The 19361-nt window shown below is 42.9% G+C and overlaps 1 protein-coding gene across 1 annotated transcript in view; it reads left to right on the top strand.

Annotated features, from left to right (window-relative positions):
- Positions 1–324: 324 nt before the first annotated feature.
- The window catches only part of Raf1 (Raf-1 proto-oncogene, serine/threonine kinase), a 58497-nt gene continuing 39460 nt past the window's right edge, over positions 325–19361 (top strand). Inside the window, exon 1 of the mRNA XM_041645180.1 lies at positions 325–706. The gene's annotated coding sequence lies outside the window, so the exon portion shown is untranslated. The remainder of the gene's footprint in view (positions 707–19361) is intronic.

Below are 19361 nucleotides of genomic sequence, written 5' to 3'. Positions count from 1 at the left end.
GGTTTAATACAGTATGAGGGTTTTCCCACAAAACCCGTAAGCCGCCATTCTCCACGGGTGTCAACTTCGGAGAGGAAGCGCTCAAGCTGGGCCCTGTGCCGAGTTTCACCAGGCTCGTCTGGTCCTCCGAGGGCCTAGCGGGTGGCCGGACTCGGGCAGCAGCCACGACCACCCGCCTCTGGCCGTACGCCGTCACCAAGGGACGCCCCAGTCTCAGCCCCGAAATGGCGGCCGCGGTATCGCGAGGCCACGCCCCCGGAGGCGGGCCCACGTTCCAGGCCCGAGCGATAGATCCCCGAGCCAAGTTTCAAACGGACACCAGAGCCTGAGAGCTCGCGCAGAGGCGGTGGAGCCCGCGGCGCCGCAGGTCGCGAAGACGAGCGTCGAGCTCAGGGCTCGCTCGCCGGGGCGGCCGGAGAGCGTCTTCATTGCGGGTGCTTGCGCCGCCATCTTAGATGGCGGGAGTTAGAACCGAGCGAGCTTGAGGCGGGAAGACTTCTCTGCCGCTCTCCGCGGGCCCTCGGACGGGCCAGTTGGCCGGGCTTTGGGGCGCGTGCCCTGAGGCGCGGGGCGCTAGTGCAGCGATGCGGGGCCTGCCCGGGGCCCCGTCCCCCGGACTGGGGACGCGCCGAATGTGACCGTATCCCGTTCGTTCAACCACCGCCGCCGCCGCACGACGGGACCTGGCGTGGCCCGGCTCCCTCAGGTAGGCCGCGGGGTTGGCGGCGCGACTGAGGGGCGAAGGGCCCGGCAGGCCGCTGTCACCCGGGTGGCGGGCCGGGAGCGGGCCGAGTGTCATGGCCGGCGAGCCAGTTTCCACACCCCTGCTCAGATTTCCCAGTGTTTTTCGGAAACGTGCCAGCGCCACCCCGGTGCCCAGCGCGCATTCCTCATATTTTGGCAATGGGGGGAAAAATCCGCCCAGAGCTGCCCGGTGCCTGTGTTGTCACTGGGATGGGCTCGTTCCTTTTCTCTCGAGCTGCATTAAGTGGGGGGAGCCCGGCCTTGCACCTCCTCTCGGGCTGCTTTGCTCAAGTGACACCCTTTTAGGGAAGACGAGGGAATCGAGGAAGGCAGCGAGAAACGGGTCAGTGCCCCGCCACTAAGGCGTGGGGACTTGGTCCGGGCTTCCTAATGGGAGGCCCGGGATGCTCGAGATCGGGAGCCGGGATGCCTTTTGTGTGAATCGACAGCCGTCCAGGCTCTGCAGAGCCAGTAGATGCGGAGAGAGGAGTTGGGACATCACGGGAGGCGAGTCGGCCCTGTTCATTCATTGTTCTCTCTCCGGGGCCTAGGGTGTGCCTCTGGTTTTCATTCTTTGTTAGGGGGTGGACGGTGGGATCTCGTCGGGACCTGGGGAGGGGGTCGGGTTTGTGTGGAGAAGGGGGAGTGAATTCAGGGCACGTCTGAATGCCTGCATTGCGTCCTGTGGGGTCTGTGGTGGCGCTGCCCCCGGTGCTCTGGCTCCCGGGGCGTGAAAACAATGCGCTGTGATAAGGGGTGGTTTCTCCTGTGTTACTTGGGATTTAGAACAGTTAAGTGCGCACGGAGGGTAGAGAAGCCCCGAGGTTGCTTGCTTGCTTCTCGCCGAGTTTGGAAGAACCTTGTTCTAGGTGAGGCAGAGGGGAGGGTATTGTCAGCGGAGGGCTCAGCTGGCAAAAAGGCGCAGGGGCATGGCCTCCAGGAGTTGGGACGAGTTTGGGAAGCAGCTAGTAAATGTGGGGTGCAGGAAGGAGCTAGTGAGACATCAGGGTCCAAAAGAAAAGTTGATAGCTTGTGAAGGGTCCGTGTGATGGATGGTGGGGAACTAGTTTTAGTTTGGATTAATTAGCTTCTTGTTGCTAATTTTTAACTGTCGGCTACTTTGCCCTCTCCCCCAATGGTAGTGAAGTTGATACAATTGAAAAGATTTACTTTGTTAAGTCTAGCTAACCAGTTTTGGTATTTGATACAAAATGTTTAGTGCTTTTTTACTTGGTTAATGGATTGGACTCCTAGTTCGAGATATTCTTGCAGGTTTTTCTAAGGCTATACGTGCATGTAAAAATGTTGACTTCATAAACGTAGTATTCTTTCCTAACTCTGGGTTTTAAATCTCTGCTGAACATGTAAAACATGTTCCTAAACACACAGAATTGGCAGATTATGGAAAGCACCTGAAAAAAGTGTAGCATAAAAGTTTTTTTAATTAACCCTATTTAGATAGTGTAGTGTTTTCTTTGGACCGAGTCCCCAGGTTGCAGGCTTTGTGAAAGTCTCCAACCCAATGAACATTAGTCTTAAATGGCTACTTCGATTAAGGCTTATGCTGAAGTGGCTACTCATATATAAAGAGACTTCAGGGGCAGTTTCAAAACCTTTAGTGTTGTGTACCACTGAAAACAACTGAAATTCTTTGGACTTGTTTTTGCTCTTATCTCTTCAAGGGCTAAGTAAGCTGTTTAAAATCCAGCAGCAACATTTGACCTAGCTGAGCTCTGGATACTTGGAAAAATAAACCTGCTGATGTTTCTGTTCTGAAGGCTTATCATCAGGTCTGCAGGGTTGTGATTGTGCCCTCAAGTGGGATCAGGCAGCTTTGTTAAGGTCTCCTCAATAGTAGAAAAGACTTGTGTGCCTATGAAGTAGGCTTGACTGAAAGGCTTTTGAATGTAGTTGAAGGGATTTGGCCTAGTAGAAAAAAAAGACTGAGAACTGTATTAAAACCTTTCATCTGTGACAGAAAGTATCCAAAACATAAGAATGCTATTGCATTACAACTGCTCTGAACCCAGTTTCTTTAGCCTCACAGCACCTTTGCTCTGAATATTAAACGACTTCACACCCTTTGGAAGTAATTTGACATTTACAGAAAAAATTTAAAATGTAAATATAATGCTAACTTCAAATTGCTCTTTTAGGAAGTCTGTTAATAAATGTATGATTACTTAATGTTTAAACTTCAGACAAAACTTTGTTAGTCTTCTTAAAAATTGGAAAAAATATTAGATGAGAGAATGCTTTGGTGTAATAGTGATAATCCTGATCTTGGGAGGAGCTTGTTAGCCAAGCAGCATGCTGTAATATTGACTGGCAGAAGAGAATTTAAATACTGTTTCCGAAAGACAGCAAATGCAACACTGAGGAGTTTGTGAAATCATAAAACCAAGCTTTGACTTGAAAATTTTGTTGTGTCATTTTTCTAAAGTTGTATATAGGCCATAAAAATCAGTTTCCCACCTCTGGAAAAAATCAGGAATATTGGGTTCTTTTTGTTGTTGTTTTTTCCTTTTGGTTTTTTTGAGACAGGGTTTCTCTGGGTAGCCCTGGCTGTCCTGTAACTCAATCTGTAGAACAGGCTGGTCTCAAATTCACTGAGATCCGCCTGTCTCTGCCCTCTGAGTGCTGGGATTAAAGATGTGCTCCACTACTGCCTGACTATTTTTTTTTTTTTTAAGGCAGGGTCTCACTGTGTAGCCCTTGGATGGTTTATAACTTTTAACTCAACAGAGATCTGCCTGATTCTGCCTCCGTTGTGCTGAGATTAAAGGAGTATGTTATTTAGGAAGAGGTTGTTGAGGTTTTTTTTCTGATATGTGCACATATAGATGGATGAAATTGCTAATTGTTCATCCAGTGGGTTCAAAATATAACACTAAATATTTATGTCAAGATTTCGTTGATACTAATGAGATCTAAACTATGTAATCTTAGAATAATAATGTCTGAGTGTTTTAGTTTGGCCTTCAAAGTTGTGAGTAAAATGACCTTAATTACACATTAAAATTTACACCTTTAATTTTTGTAGCGTTTGAGTCATTCTGTTACTTATTTGCTCCCAGAATTATTTGTATAGCTCTCAGTGATTTAATTTTAGTTTTTTTTTTTTTAACTATACAGGTATGGTTATTTTGCCTGCGTTTATGTCTGTGAACCAGGTTTGTGCCTGGTGTTTTGGAGGTCAGAAGAGGGTATTATCACCTGGAACTGAGGTTACAGACAGTTGTGCGCCAGCATGTGGGTGGATGCTGGGAACTGAACCCAGGTCTTTTGCAAGAGCAGCTAGTACTCTTAACCGCTGAGTCATTTCTCTAGCCCCTTAGTGGTTTTTGTTGTGGTGATTGGTTTTTTTTTCTTTTCTTTCTTTTTTTTTTTTTTAATTAAATCGTACCTGTATTTTTGTGTGGCTGAGTGTATGAACCACTGTGTGTAGTGTCAGTGGAGGTCAGAAGAGGGCATCAGATCCTCTGGAGTTGGAATTACAAGTTGTTGTGAGCCATCGTGTGGGTTCTGGAAACCAAACCAGATTTTCTGCAAGAGCAGAAAGCACTCTTAACTGATGAGCCATTGTTCCAGTCCACTTGTTGTTTTTTAGATACATATTCTCAGGGCTGGAGAGATGGCTCAGTAGTTAAGAGGACTCAGGTTTGAGTCTAAGCACCCACATGGGGTCTCACAACTGTCTGTAATTCCAGTTCCAGAATATCTGATACCCTCTTCTGTTCTCGTGGGCACTAGGCACCACATGATGCCCAGACATATAACAGGTCAAACACCCACATACATAAAATAAAAATAAATTAAATGCATGCTTGCATTAAATACATATATGTAGCCAAGGCTGGCCTCAAATTTGTGATCCTCCTGCTTCAGCCAGGAGATTTGGGATTACAGGTGTGCTGCAACACCTAGTGAATGATTTCAGATGTTTGACTTCTGAAATTACTCCCAGAATCTCAGTTTAGCTGAAGAAAATTGTCAAGTGGATGGTATTTCTTTGTTATTTAGCTTGGCACAGGCTATTTGAATTGTTTTTAATTGCTCACAGTATGTTAATTGGCATCACATTCCAATCAGTATACATAGTATATTTTGAAGAACACTTGACACGGTTTTATTTTTAGAACAGGTTTTAAAGGATTTAGCTGGGTGGGGATTAACAATCTGAAAGAGCTATTTTAGAATTTGCAAATCCTTGTGATTTAGCAATGTTTACATTTTTGGATAACAAATGGGAAACAGCAGGCAATGAGAATGTTTTAAGTGAACTCTTGTATGGCACATTCCTTCAGAGAAGTGTTGTGATCTGTGCTGTGTAGTGTCATCTGAACTTTTTTTTTTTTTTTTTTTTTTTTTTTTTTTTTTTTTTGAGACAGGGTCTCTCTCCATGGCCTTGTTTGTCCTGGAGCTCATTATGTAGACCCTGAACTCACAGATCTGCCTGTCTCTGCCTCCCAAGTGCTGGGATTAAAGGTATGCAGGCTTCATCTTCTATTATATATAATTTATTGTCATCCAATAGCAAGAGTAAGCATATTGACTAGATGTTTGCCTCTCTGTTTCTTTTTAAACTACAATGAAGTATAAGTTCTCTGATTTTTTTTTTCCTTGACTTTCTATAAGGAGACTTGGTGTTTGGGCAAAACATCTTTTTTCCCCCGTTTTTCTGGGTACAGTGCTGAGGATTAAATCTAGGACTTTAAGTGGACTAGGTAAACTCTGTCATTAACACTGCCAGTCTCTTTGGCTTTCTTCAACCCAGTACATCAGTGTTGGGAGAGTCAGAGTGGTTAATAGTTATATCCATGATGACTTTTTGTCTCTTGTTTATTGTTTTTAGACGGGATAGCCTCATGGCAATCTTATTGCCTAAGCCTTCTAGGTGCTGGGATTATAGGCATGTAAATCATACCTGGCTTTTATTAGTTCTTTAAGAATTTCATATAGTATGTTTTGATTGTATTCACCCCTTTCTCCAACTCTTCCAGATCCACCTCTCCTTCTCTACCCATCCAACTTTGTGTCATTTTTTCTTTTTCTTTTTTTAATCACCAGGTGGTTCAGTTTCAGTACTCAGAGGCAGAGGCAGGTGGACCACTGAGTTCCAGGCCAGCCTGGTCTACAGAGCACGTTCCAGGACAGCCATGTCTATACAGAGAAATCCTGTCTCAAAAACCAAACCAAACTAAACCAAACAAAAAAACAAAAACAAAACAATCTTTCAAGACCAATTTGTGCTGCCCAAATATTCTTGGGTGTGTGGTCTTCTACTGGAGAATGGTTGACTCACCCAGGCCTACACTCTTTCAGAAACTGTTTCTCCCTTTTCTAGCAGCTGACAATTGCCAATAGCTCCCAGCTAGGGGTGGGATTGTGTGCTCAACTCCTTTCTCCATGGTGGGATTTGTTTGATCTGGCTTGGATTTGCAAAGGTTTTGTACATATTGTCCCAACTTTGTGAATTCTAGTGTGCAACTGCCCTGCCGTGTCCAGAAGATGGTTTCCTTGTAGTCATCCATTGCCTTTGGCACTTAGACTGTTTGCTGCCCCCCTGTTCCTCAATCATTCATGAACCTTGGAGGTGTAGTATGTGTGTTCCCTTTAGGAGTGAGCATTCTGCAGTCTCTGCATGCATCTTGGCCAGTTGTGGGTCACTGTAAATCACTGTGATCACTGCAAATAAAAACTTCTCAGATGAGGATTGAGAGATAGATACATTGCTTTATGGGTGTAATCACTGGGAGTCAGTTTATACTGTGTTCATTTAGCAGCATAATAGTAGTAAGTTTTCCCCTAGGGTCTATGATCTATCTAATCATAAGGTTCTTAGCTTGATAATGGTATCAGGTATTGGTTTTATACTGTGGATTGGGTTTTAAAATCCAATCAGAAAGTAGTTGGTTACTCACATGCTGTTTGTGCACTATTGCTGCACGTCTTGCTTGTCAAGGCCGCCCATTATTGTAGCTGTGTATGATTGATGATTGTTTTTCTCCTTCAGTACCATGCATAGCACCCTCCAGCCCTTTGAAAGCTAGCCAATAGGGATGAAGCTTCTAGCTCCATATCATCTTGATTTTACTATATCTTATGACTCAAGTATATGGTGTCTTCAGCAGTAATTTCTCACTTTCAAGTTCTGGAGGATATCCAAGAGCAATGACAATATCCTATAATGTTTGGGGGTGGGGGTTCTGTGGGCCCTCATTGGCTGACAGTTCCAAAACAAGTAACCTTTCCTGGCCCTGGGATTTTTATTTTTATTTTTTTATTAGTTAGCTTCTGGTATCTATTAGGGACATTTAACACATACTCTCCCTCTATTTCTATCTCTCTCTCTCTGTAGATATAGATATTTTAGAAAATTCCTATAGTATTAACTAGGTCTTTTTTGAAAGGTCTTTTCCATGTTTCCTCCTCTACCCTATTCTCTGTTTAACCCTTCCTGTTTCATTATTCTCCTTTAAATCTTTATTCCCTTGAAATTGCTGTGCATCCAAGAATGGCCTTGAGCTTCTGATCTTCCTCTACCTCTCAATTGCTGGGATTACATATTTGAGCCCTCACACCCAGTTTATGTGGTGCTAAGGATCAAACCCAGGACCTTCTGCCCCAGATTTAAAAGTCATTTTTTTCAAGACAGAGTTTCCCTGTGTAGTTTTGGAGCCTGTTCTGGAACTCTGCAGACCAGGCTGGTCTTGAACTCATTCCATCTGCCTCTGCCTCCTGAGTGCTGGGATTAAAGATGTGTGCTACCACCGCCTGGCTAAAAGTCATTTTTAATTTAATTTATTTATTTAAATTAAAAAAATTTAGATTTATTCATTTTTACATGTATTAACATTTTACCTGCATGGTATGTGTACCATGCTTGTTCCTGTTGGATTCTCTGGAACTGGAGTTATGGATGAACCATAACAACCCAACTATGTATGGGCTGTCAATTGAACCTGGGTTCTTTGTAAGAACATTAAAGGCTCTTTACCATGGAGGCATCTCTTTAGCTGCTAAATTTGAAAAATTTTGAGACAGTGTTTTACGGACTTTGAGTTTACTACATAACCAACTCTAGCCTTGATCTAATCTTGCTTCAGCCTCCTACATGCAAAGATTACAGATACTTGTTATTATCCTACTAAAAGTTGTCATTGTTATTATTTTAAGATTTAGTTACTTGCATGCATGTGCCTGTGGGGGTATTTGCATGTGAATGCAGATGCCTAATGAGTCCAGAATCATTGGATCCCCCTGGAGCTGGAGTTATAGGTAGTTGTTGGCTGTCTGACACAGATGCTGGGATTGACTCAGGCCGTCTGCAAGAATACTAAGTACTCTTAGTCTTTTACCCATTCCTCTAGTACACGTGAATGAAGGTGAGAGGAAAGAATCTATTCTTTCCTTCTATGTGAGTCCTGGGAATTAAGGCAAGCACCCTTAACCACTGAACCACTTGCTAGCCCTAAAAGCTGTTTTTTTAAAGTACCTAGTAGGTGCAGGCACTCACTGAGAAGGGTACTGGGTAATGAATGCAAATTTTTGTTTGTTTGTTGTCGTCCTCCCCCCTCCCCCCTCGTGCCTTCAGGCCTTCAGAGTTTCTCTGTAGCTTTGGGGCCTGTTCTGGAACTCGCTCTGTAAACCTGTCTGCCGGCCTCTGCCTCCCTAGTGCCTGGATTAAAGGTGTGCGCCACCATCACCCTGGGAATGCAAGTTTTTACCTTGAAGGATTTTGTCTGGTGGAGGAGGTTAGCAGAACTGTTTGTTCTTGCTCCTCTGAGAGTCACTCCCTGACCTTTTGCTCCTGTTACTGTTATTTACCATCCTTAATCTTCTGCATTCTTTCTGTGGCCTCTATTGTTTAGTCATTTGTGAGCTCCTCATCTTGTTAGACAATAAACTCCAATGACTGATTTCAGCTTCATGTTTGTTTATTGATATTTGTGAGGAAATAATTTTATTTGAGAGCCTGAAGGACCAGGTTGTGTGAGAGTGTGAATTTAAATCCTAACACCTGCTTGCTGTTTCACAGTTATATTTGCAGGTACATTTTCTTGCCAGGTGGGTCCCCAGTATCAAACTGAGGTCATCAGATATTGTGGCAAATGCCTTTATCTGCCGAGCCATGTACTGACCATGTTTTTGTTTTTTTTTTCCTTCCCCCTTTTTTTTTTTTTTTTTTTTTTTGAGACAGGGTATCTCTGTAGCTCCGGCTGTTCTGAAATTCCTGTAGGCCATGCCATGTTTTGTTTTTAAAACAAGGTCTTGTTAAGAAATCACAGGCTGGCTCTGAATTCACAGTCACTTTCCTGTCTTAGTCTCTTGAGTGCTGGGATTCCAAGTATTATGCCATCATGCCTACCAACACTAAGTTTGTATGTGAATTTTTTGAGACACCATCTCTGGTTGGTCTGCAACTCTGTAGCTGAGGATGACCTGAATTCCTAATCCTCTGGCCTCTATCTTTGGAGTGTTGGGATTTCCCATGTTTACATTATAGTTCTGTTGATTATGTACTCTGTGGTGAGGAAGAATGTCATGATGGTGGGGCCATATGGGAGAGGCTACTGAATTTGTGATAGACAGGAAACAGAAAGAGGGGTCCTGGGGACAAGATACAGCCCCTAAGGATGTGACCTACTCCTTAAAGTTAAAAGAATCAGCCAAAAGAACATCACTAACTGTGAACCAAACTTTCACTAAAGAGTCTTTCAGCCAAGGCAGAAGCATACTTCATATCCAAACCATTGCAGTTTCTTTCTTTTCCTTCAAACTGACCCAAAGTTCTGATTGAGTAGTCCAGGCTGGCCTCAAACTCTGAATTTTAAACTCTCCTCTTTCCTCAGCATCCTGAGTTCTAGGATTATAAGTGTGATATGATAGCACCTTCGTGAGAAAGGCAAAACAATTTTTAAAAAAAAAACATTATTATGTAGGACAGCTTGCAGGAGCAGTTTTCTTATTCTATGATGTTGGACCTGGGGACTGAACTTGGGTTGTCAGACTTGGCAGCAAGCTCGTTTACCCGTAGAGCCATCTTGCTGGCCCAAATTGTGCAGTGCAGACAAGACTGGCTTTAAACTCAGAGATCCACCTGCCTCTGCTTCCTGAGCACTGGAACTAAAGGTGTGCATTACCACATCCTGGCAAAAGAATAATTGCTCCCACCCACCCCCCAGGTTTTTTAGATAGGGTTTCTCTGTGTAACCTTGGCTGGCCTGGAACTCTCTCTGTAGACCAGGTTGGCCTTGAACTCACAGATTCACCTGCCTCTGCCTCCTAAATGCTGGGATTAAAGTATGTGCCACACTATCCGGCTGTTTTTTATTTTTATTTTATTTTTTGTTTTTCAAGACAGGGTTTCTCTTTGTAATCTTGGCTGCCCTGGAACTCCCTCTGTAGACTAGGCTGGCCTCGAACCCACAAAGCCCACCTTGAACCCACAAAGTCCACCTGCCTCTGCCTCCAGGTGCTGGGATTAAAGGCATGTGTCACCACTGCCTGGCAAAAAGGCTAATTTTTTGAACTACTTGCTGTGTATGTAAGGTTTGACACAAAATTAAGTCGTTAGTGTTCCTGTGTGGTGAGTTTCAAGCAAGATGAGATAACAGTGACTTTTGCTGCTTCTCCTTCCCTTCAGACATAAAAGCTCCTTACTGTGGGTACCAGACTTGGCATCTCTATACTTTATTTGCATATTGTATAGTTTGATATTGTGTTAATGTTGTACTTAGTAAATGGATTGTTCATTTAAAAATGATCAGTTACGCTGGATGGTGGTGACACATGCCTTTTACCTTTAATCCTGGCACCCGGGAGGCAGAGACAGGTGGATCTCTTGAGTTTGAGGACAGCCTGGTCTACAGAGGGATTTCCAGGACAGCCAGGGCTACACAGAGAAACCCTGTCTTGAAAAACAAAACAAAACTATCTGTTACTACCTAAATGAAGAAGCAATGACTGATTTGGAGCTGAGTTTAAAAACAATTCAAAAAAAGCCAGACATTGGGCTGTACCCTTGATAATCAATCCCAAGTTATTCTGAGACAGAAGGATCACTAGTTCAAGACCAGCCTGACATACATAGTGAGACCCTAGATCAGCCAGCTAACCAGCTTAACCAAAACAATTCAAAAGATTTAAAGAGGATAATGAAAAACTCATTATCTGGTGAGAGTTAAAATGAAATTGGTCCCAGGCATTTTTCACTGTGGAAACGACTGTTTTTGAACTAGTTCATTCTCAACTTGTATTTTAAAACAGTCATACTTTAAAACAATAAAATCTGCTTCTGATACTTGAGTAGCTCATACTTGCTAACATTTGGAAGGATAGAGTGGTCCATTTCTTTATGCAAGTCTGTGTTGTCCAGTCATCTGATGAAGTCACCAGTTTGTGGCCAGAAATTGAGAAAGAGAGATGAGGAAACTCAAAATATTGACACATACTGACCACCTTGCAGTGCATGAGACTGCCCTTTTGGACTGGTTGGGAAACTGTAGCATAAGCCTTGTGCAAACTAGACTATTGCTGTTTTCTAGCTGAGGTGATGAGATGAGGATCAGAGCAGCTCGTGTTTGTTCAGCAGAAACTTTGTGAGGCCACCCCCCCCCCCCCCCAGTGTTATATGTTCAGTTGCATTGGTATTTTCAAACTAATTACTAGTATGACTGGGGTAGACTGAGGGGCCACTGGCAGTGGCACCAGGATTTATCCCTACTGCTTATACTTGTTTTTTGGGAATGGGTTCTCTTTGGATGGGTACCTTGCTCAGCCTAGATGTAGTAGGGAGGGCCTTGAACCCTTTCTGAGGAGTGGATGGGGGTGTGTGTGGATGGAAAGGTGGAGGGAATGGGAGGAGGGGACGGAGTGGGAACTGGGATTGGTATGTAAAATGAAAACAGATAATTCATTTTCTTTTTTTAAAAATAAAATTAAAAAATCAAAAACTAATTTATTTTTAACTTTAATTTGTGTGTGTGTGTGTGTGTGTGTGTTATGTTCATGTGAGTTCAGGTGTCTACAGAGGCTAGAGGTGTTGGATTCCCCTTGAGCTGGGGTTACAAGTGATAATGAACTGTGGGTACTGGGAATTGAACTCTGATCATTCAGAGAAACAGTGCTCTAAATGAGAACCATTTCTTCAGCCCTTTCTTAGGCCCTTTTTTGAGAGAGGGTCTGGCTATCTAACACAGATGGGCCTTAAATTCAAGATTCTCCTGCTTCAGCCTCCTGCTGTTGCCAGTTTAATTTGGGGATTGAGTGGGAGAACTTATTCCTCACAGTATTTTTTAAATGTTTATTTTGTTTTATGTGTGCGTGTTTGTTTGTATGTTTGTCTGTGCATTACTAGTGTGTATTGTGCCCAGAGAGGCCAGAAGAGGGTGTCAGATCCCGTAGAACTTGAGTTATAGACAGCTGTGAGCTGCCACAAGGGTGCTGAGAATTGACCCCTGGTCCTTTGGAAGAGCAGCAATGCTTTTAAACCCTAAGCCAGCTCTCTAGCCCCAAGTGGTTTGTTTGTTTGTTTATTTTTGAATTTTATAGCTCGGACCTGGAACTTGGTCCACACCTGGAGTGTGGACCAAGATGGCCTTGAGCTCAAAGAGCTCTACCTGCTTTTGCCTCCTGAGTGCCCAACCTGGCTTATTTTCTTTTTTCTTTCTTTTCTTTTCTTTCTTTTTTTGAGACAGAATTTTTCTCTTTAACAGTTCTGGTTATCCTGGAACTCACTTTGTAGACCAGGATGGACTCAAACTCAGAAATCCTCCTGCTTCTGTCTCCCGAATGTTGGGATTAAAGGTGTGCACTGCACCACCACCTCCCAACTTATTTTCTCTTGATACTAAATCATTTTTATTTCTCCATTGCTAGGAAATTAAAAGATTTTTGAGGAAATGATAAGTTGAGGCAGAGAGATATTTTGAAAGTTTCATTGGTTGGTTATAGGTTAGGAGTGTGTTCATTTCCTTCATAGTTTTTGTTTTTTGTTTTTGTTTTTCAAGACAGGGTTTCTCTGTAGCTTTGGAGCCTGTCCTAGAACCAGCTCTTGTTGACCAGGCTGGCCTCGGTTTCACAAAGATCTGTCTGCCTTTGCTTCCCGAGTGCTGGGATTAAAGGCGTGTGCTACCACCTCCCGGCTCCTTCATAAATTTTAATGTACAGATGTGTCTAGAATTGTTCCAAGGAATCTTTAAAATATTTATTATTTTAAAATTATGTGTGCCTCTGTGGGATTGAGGACATGAGTGCAGATGCCTATGGGAGCCTTAAGAGGGCATTGGATCTTCTGGAGCTGGAGTTACAGATGGTTTTGAGCTACCAACATGGATGTTGGGCCAGGTTTGAGTCTTCTGCAAGAACAGCAGCAAGTGCTCTTAACTACTGAGCCAGCTTTTCAGCTCCCAAGGAGTCTTTTAAAAATTTTGAGAGAGAAGCTGGAGAGATGACTCAGCAATTAAGAGCACTAACTGCTCTTCCAGAGGACAAGGTTTGATTCCCATCCCCTTTGTGATGTCTCACAACTGTAACTCTACTCCCAGGGGAATCCAAAGCTCTCTTCTGGTTTCATGGGTACACAGGTATGCATTCAGGCAAAATACCCATTCACATTTAAAAAAAAGAAGTTGCGGGGCTGGAGAGATGGCTCAGTGGTAAAGAGCATTGCCTGCTCTTCCGAAGGTACTGAGTTCAATTCCCAGCAACCACATGGTGGCTCACAACCATCTGTAATGATGTCTGGTGCTCTCTTCTGGCCTGTGGACATACAGACAGAATATTGTATACATAGTAAATAAATAAATATTTAAAAAAAAAAGAAGTTGCGATAATCTGTAAAAAGGAATGGATGTGCTGGTGTATAATTACACAGAGGAGTTGCAGATTTTTCCAAGTAATGTGAGAGGCTGTCTAAAAGGCTCACACTTGGTCAGTTCTTACTTTGAAACCGGGAACTCTTTTGGAGTAGAGTAGTATTATATAGGTAACACTGTTAGGTAGCAAACTCAGGAAATCTAAGGAGGTAGAAGGGCAACTTATATTTCTGATCAATAAAGCCATTATTGCTTCTATAACAAAGAAAAATGACAGTATCATTTGGTTAGTTCGTATTAACGGTATGTTTTCTCTATAATTTTAAAAAAGTAAGAAATATATCAGGTTGCATATTGTATATAATCCCATCATTGGAAAGGAGGGTTGATGTTTTTCTCTTTTTTTTTCTTTCTTTTCTTTTTCTTTTTTTTTTTTTTCAAGATAGGGTTTCTTGGTGTAGCCCTGGTTGTCCTGGAACTCACTATGTAGACCAGGCTAGCCTCGAACTTGAGGTTTGTCTGCCTTTCCCTCCTGAGTGCTGGGACTAAAGGTGTGCGCCACTACTGTCTGGCTAGGGTTGATATTTCAAGGCCAACCTGGGCTAGGTAGCCTGGCCCTGTCTTAACAGAGCAAGAGCTGAGGGTGTAGCTCAGTAGTAGAGCACTGACCCTGAACTTACTCTCCAGCCCCTGGGTTGTGGGCACAGCATGGTGACAACACTAGACATGTACATGCCAAGTAGAAGAGACAGTAACACAAGTAAGTCTTAAACCTAGATGTCAGTGTGGTGTTGACTTAGCTGTGTTACCTCACTCTTCCTCCTGCTTTCAAGCCAAGGAGAAACTCCTTTCGAAAGGTAATATTATAGCACAACTGTAACTTTAGGGCAGTGCCCAGTTATTCCCATGAATAGGAATTGCTTTGTCTTGGCTAGCATTTACTAGTTACTCGACTAACATGAACTAATCATAGTGTGTAGTTTAGCAGTTTTATAATTACATGGGATTTTATTTTACCCAGCCTATATTTATTACCACCACTGGGGAAAAGTTCTTGGGAGTGAAGGTTAAAAAAAAAGAATGACAACCCAGTTTTCATGTATGACTTAATAGAAATTTGTATTATATCTTCACTATATTTGCAGATTGTTAGCTATATAAACAGAAGTTCATAATTTTAATGTGTATTCTATCACTTTAATGGCTAAGATGAAGGAAGGACCAAGTTAGAAAATCATTGGGACTATGACTGCTTGAAGACCACTAATTTAAAGTAAATTCTTTATCACTTAGAAAAGAAGTGAAGGTTTCTTGAATTAGAAGAGAACTGCAAATTGCTAATGATGTGTAAGGCATAGTCTGTATTCTCCTTTCTTTCATATGTCCGCAAGTAGTATGATACTAACAATACATAATAATTACCTCAAATCCAAATTGATATAATTTAAATCAGTATTATAATACAGCTGTAATTTAAAACCTGAGGACCTGTTTTGTTTGTTTAAGTTGACATACATTCATTGTGCATAGTACTGGGTTTTACTGATTCTTTTTTTAAAAATATTTATTTATTTATTATGTATACAATATTCTGTCTGTGTATATGCTTGCAGGCCAGAAAAGGGCACCAGATCTCAATACAGATGGTTGTGAGCCACCATGTGGTTGCTGGGAATTGAACTCAGGACCTTTGGAAGAGCAGGCAATGCTCTTAACCACTGAGCCATCTCTCCAGCCCCAGTTTTACTGATTCTTAACTCTTAATCTGTTACCTATTTTTTTAAAACTTCACTTTTTCTTTTCAGGTGCAGAGGATTAAACTTGGGCCTTAACCATGTTAGGCAAGCACTTTACCACAGAGCTATTTCCTAGCCCTTTATTTTACTTCTTCTTTAACTAAAAAAGAGATAATAATACTTGCGTTCCATAAGGAGGGTGGCCCTTTGTTTGTCCTGGCCATCTGTCTAGTTTACACCCAAAATTACCACACAGAAATTGTATTAATTAAATCACTGCCTGGCCCATTATCTCTAGCCTCTTATTGACTAACTCTCACATCTTGATTTAACCCATTTCTATTAATCTGTATATCACCATGACGTTGTGGCTTACCAGGAAAGATTCAGTATGTCTGATTCTGGTGGCTCCATGGCGGTTCTCTCACTCTGCTTTCCTTCTCCAAGAATTCGCCTACCTAAGTTCAACCCTATCAACTAGGCCAAGGCAGTTTCTTTATTCGTTATCCAATGAAAGCAACACACAAACTCCTACACCATACTTGCTTTATGTTGTCGTTGATGATGATGATGGACAATGATGATAATGACTTGGACAGGGTCTTACTATGTAGTTCTGCTGGTCTGGAACTTGTGTAGAACAGTCTGGTTTAAATCAGATACTTGCCTGCCTCTGCTGGGATTAAAGACACACACCACTATGCTTGGCTTTCTCTTGCTTAATTCTATCATTATTGTGAGAGAATGGAAAGGAGAACTAAATAAATTGTTTTCTACAGTTCTGAGTTTCCCTCCATTGACGAAGATTTTCTAGAATCAATATTAACCACATAGTATATTACCACATTCTCTGAAACTGGGATTTTTAAGTATAGTTAAGAATATGGGGGTTGGGCCGGGCGATGGTGGCGCACGCCTTTAATCCCAGCACTCGGGAGGCAGAGGTAGGCGGATCTCTGTGAGTTCGAGACCAGCCTGGTCTACAGAGCTAGTTCCAGGACAGGCTCCAAAGCCACAGAGAAACCCTGTCTCGAAAAACCAAAAAAAAAAAAAAAAAAAAAAGAATATGGGGGTTGGAGAAGCAGTTCAGTGGTTAGAGTACCAGCTGCTCTTGCAGAGAACCTGGTTTGATTCCTAGAACCCACATGGTAGCTCACAACCATTCGTAACTCCAGCTCCAGGGGATCTGACTCCCCCTTCTGGCCACTATAGGTATGGTACACATAGTCAAATATTCTTTTTTTTTTTTTTAGCGACCATTTTTATATCTTTTTTAAATCCCAGTTCTCCTTCCCGCCCCTCATCTCATTCCTCCCATCTTCCCCTCAACCCATCCCACATCTGCTCCTCAGAAAGGGTATGGCCTCCCATGGGAAGTCAACGAAGTCTGTCCCATCACCATGTTGAGGTCTGACCAAGGCCCTCCCCCCGTGTCTAGGCTGAGCAAGCTATCTATCCATAGGAAATGGGCTCCAAAACACCAGTTTGTGTATTAGGGCTAGATCCTGGACCCACTGCCAATAAACTGCTCAATCCATCCACTGTCACCTGCATTCAGGGGGTCTAGTTCTGCTCTATGTAGGTTCCGCTGCAGTAAGTCTGTAGTTGGTGAGCTCTCACTACCTTGGGTCAGTTGTTTCTGTGGGTTTCCCCATCATGGTCTTGACCCCTTTGCTTGTATTATCGCTCCCCGCTCTCTTTGGTTGTACTCCAGGAGTTGGCCTAGTGGTTAGTTGTGATCTCTGCATCTTCTATTAGTTACTAGATGAAGATTTGACAATTACAGTAGTCTTCAATCTGATTACAGGGGAAGGCCAGTTTAGTCCCCCTCTCCACTATTGTTTAGAGTTTTATCTAGGCTTATTCTTGTGTATTCTTGGGAATTTCCCTAGTGCCAGGTTTCTCGTTAATTCTCTATCAAGATATTTCTTTCCTTGCTTTCCTTCTCTGTCCTTTCCCCAACACATAATCAAACATAAAAATAGTCAATAAAGAAAAAGAATATCGCCGGGCGGTGGTGGCTCACGCCTTTAATCCCAGCACTAGGGAGGCAGAGGCAGGCGGATCTCTGAGTTCGAGACCAGCCTGGTCTACAAGAGCTAGTTCCAGGACAGGCTCCAAAACCACAGAGAAACCCTGTCTCGAAAAAACCAAAAAAAAAAAAAAAAAAAAAAAAACCAAAAAAAGAAAAAGAATATCTTTAGGCCAGACGTGTTGGTACACACCTTTGATCCCAGCACTCGGGAGGCAGAGAAAGGTAGATTTCTGTGAATTCAGAGGCCAGCTTGATCTACATATTGAGTTCCAGGATAGCCAGAGCTACATAGTGAGACCAGTCAACCAACCAACCAACCAACCAAACAAAAAAACCAAAAAAGAATATCTTAATGGCCAGGAATGTAGCTCAGTTGCTAGAGTGCTTGCCTTCTTTTTGATTTTGGAGGCAAGGGTCCTGTGTGTAATAGCCCTGGTGTGTCCTGGAATTTGCTTTATAGACCAGACTGGCCTCAGACTCAGAGAGATCCACCTTCTGGTGCCATGAAAGTTGTCAGGCAGGAAGCATTTAGGCCAACTCCAGCTCAAGGGTCTCTGGGCCCTGTATTGGAAGTGCATGATGCCTTCCTTCAGCAGTAGGAACTTAATTTTCACCCCTGGGGTAGGGGTGTGCAACCAAAGGCCATAGTCTATAATATTTTGAAAATCTATTGGACAATCCTGACAAACAACTCAAAAAAAGACTTCTCATGCTTGATTGGGCGGGGGGGGGGGGGGGAGGGGGTTGTTAGATGGTCTTTGACTCTTGGAGGGAGCATTGTCAGGCCAGAGGAGATACTTTAATTTAAAACACACACACACACACACACACACGCGCGCGCGTACATTTTATAATTTTTTTTTTAAAAAGGTAGTTAATAGTGTGATTTCTTACGATTTTTTTCAGGCATTTTAACTGTTGTTTTACCCTTCTCCCTCCTTTATTCATCTCTCCCTTTTCTAATTTGAGCCCCCCCCTTCCTCCTATTTCCCTGATCAAATCACTTGTACCCACTCTATTGTTCTCCCCACCCCAGAACTTTTGATTTCCATGGTTCCCAGTGACAAATGCTTTCCAAGGTTTTCCACAAGAAAACAGTTTTAAATTATTGTATTGTAGGTGGTGTATGTGTGTCCCTATGTATGTACAGTTGTTCTTAGAGTCCAGAAAAAGACATAAGATCTCCTGGAACTGGAGTTACAGGCAGTTGTGAGCTGGTCTAGCAAAGGCTGGAACTAAAACTTGGTTCCTGTGGAAGAGAAGGTATCTTACGTTCCAGTTTTATCACTCAAAAAATAAAAATAGGGGGCTGGAGAGATGGCTCAGTGGTTAAGAGCATTGCCTGCTCTTCCAAAGGTCCTGAGTTCAATTCCCGGCAACCACATGGTGGCTCACAACCATCTGTAATGAGGTCTGGTTCCCTCTTCTGGCCTGCAGACATACACACAGACAGAATATTGTATACATAATAAATAAATAAATATTTAAAAAAATAAAATAAAAATAGCATTAGGCAGTCACTAATCTGCCTTTTACTTTTTGCTTCTGTCCTCCCTCCCTCCCTCCATCTTTCCCTCCCTCCCTCCTTCCCTCCCTCCCTCCCGTTTTTTCCTTCTTTTTTAAGTTTTTCAAGACAGGGGTTCTCTTTGTAGCCTTGGCTGTCCTGGAACTTGTTCTGTAGGCCAGAACTCACAGAGACCCACCTGCCTCAGCCTCCTGAGTGCTGGGATTAAAGGTGTGTGTCCCCACTGCCTGGCTTTGTTCCCCTTTAACAGTTCCCTTTCTCCCCCTTATCTTTTTTGCTGTGTCTAGCTGGTTTTACGCCAATGGCTTCCAGACTGTCTTGTCCTTAGCTTCTGAGAAGCAGGTACTATGGACACATTATGTGTGACTTTGCCCATTTGGGGACTTTTGATGAACAGAGCCAGTATTTGGATTTTAGCTTAGCACAGTGTCTAAAGTTCCCCTGTGTTTTCACATGTGCAGTGCTATCTCTCTCACTGTTCTCTGGATGTGGTTTGACCC

Source organism: Microtus oregoni, unplaced genomic scaffold (assembly GCF_018167655.1).
Source record: "Microtus oregoni isolate MIOR12 unplaced genomic scaffold, Mior012 000002F_ref0000024, whole genome shotgun sequence".
Taxonomy (NCBI): Eukaryota; Metazoa; Chordata; class Mammalia; order Rodentia; family Cricetidae; genus Microtus; species Microtus oregoni.
Note: the sequence above shows the minus strand (reverse complement) of the source record. Positions and strands in the feature narration are given on the sequence as shown.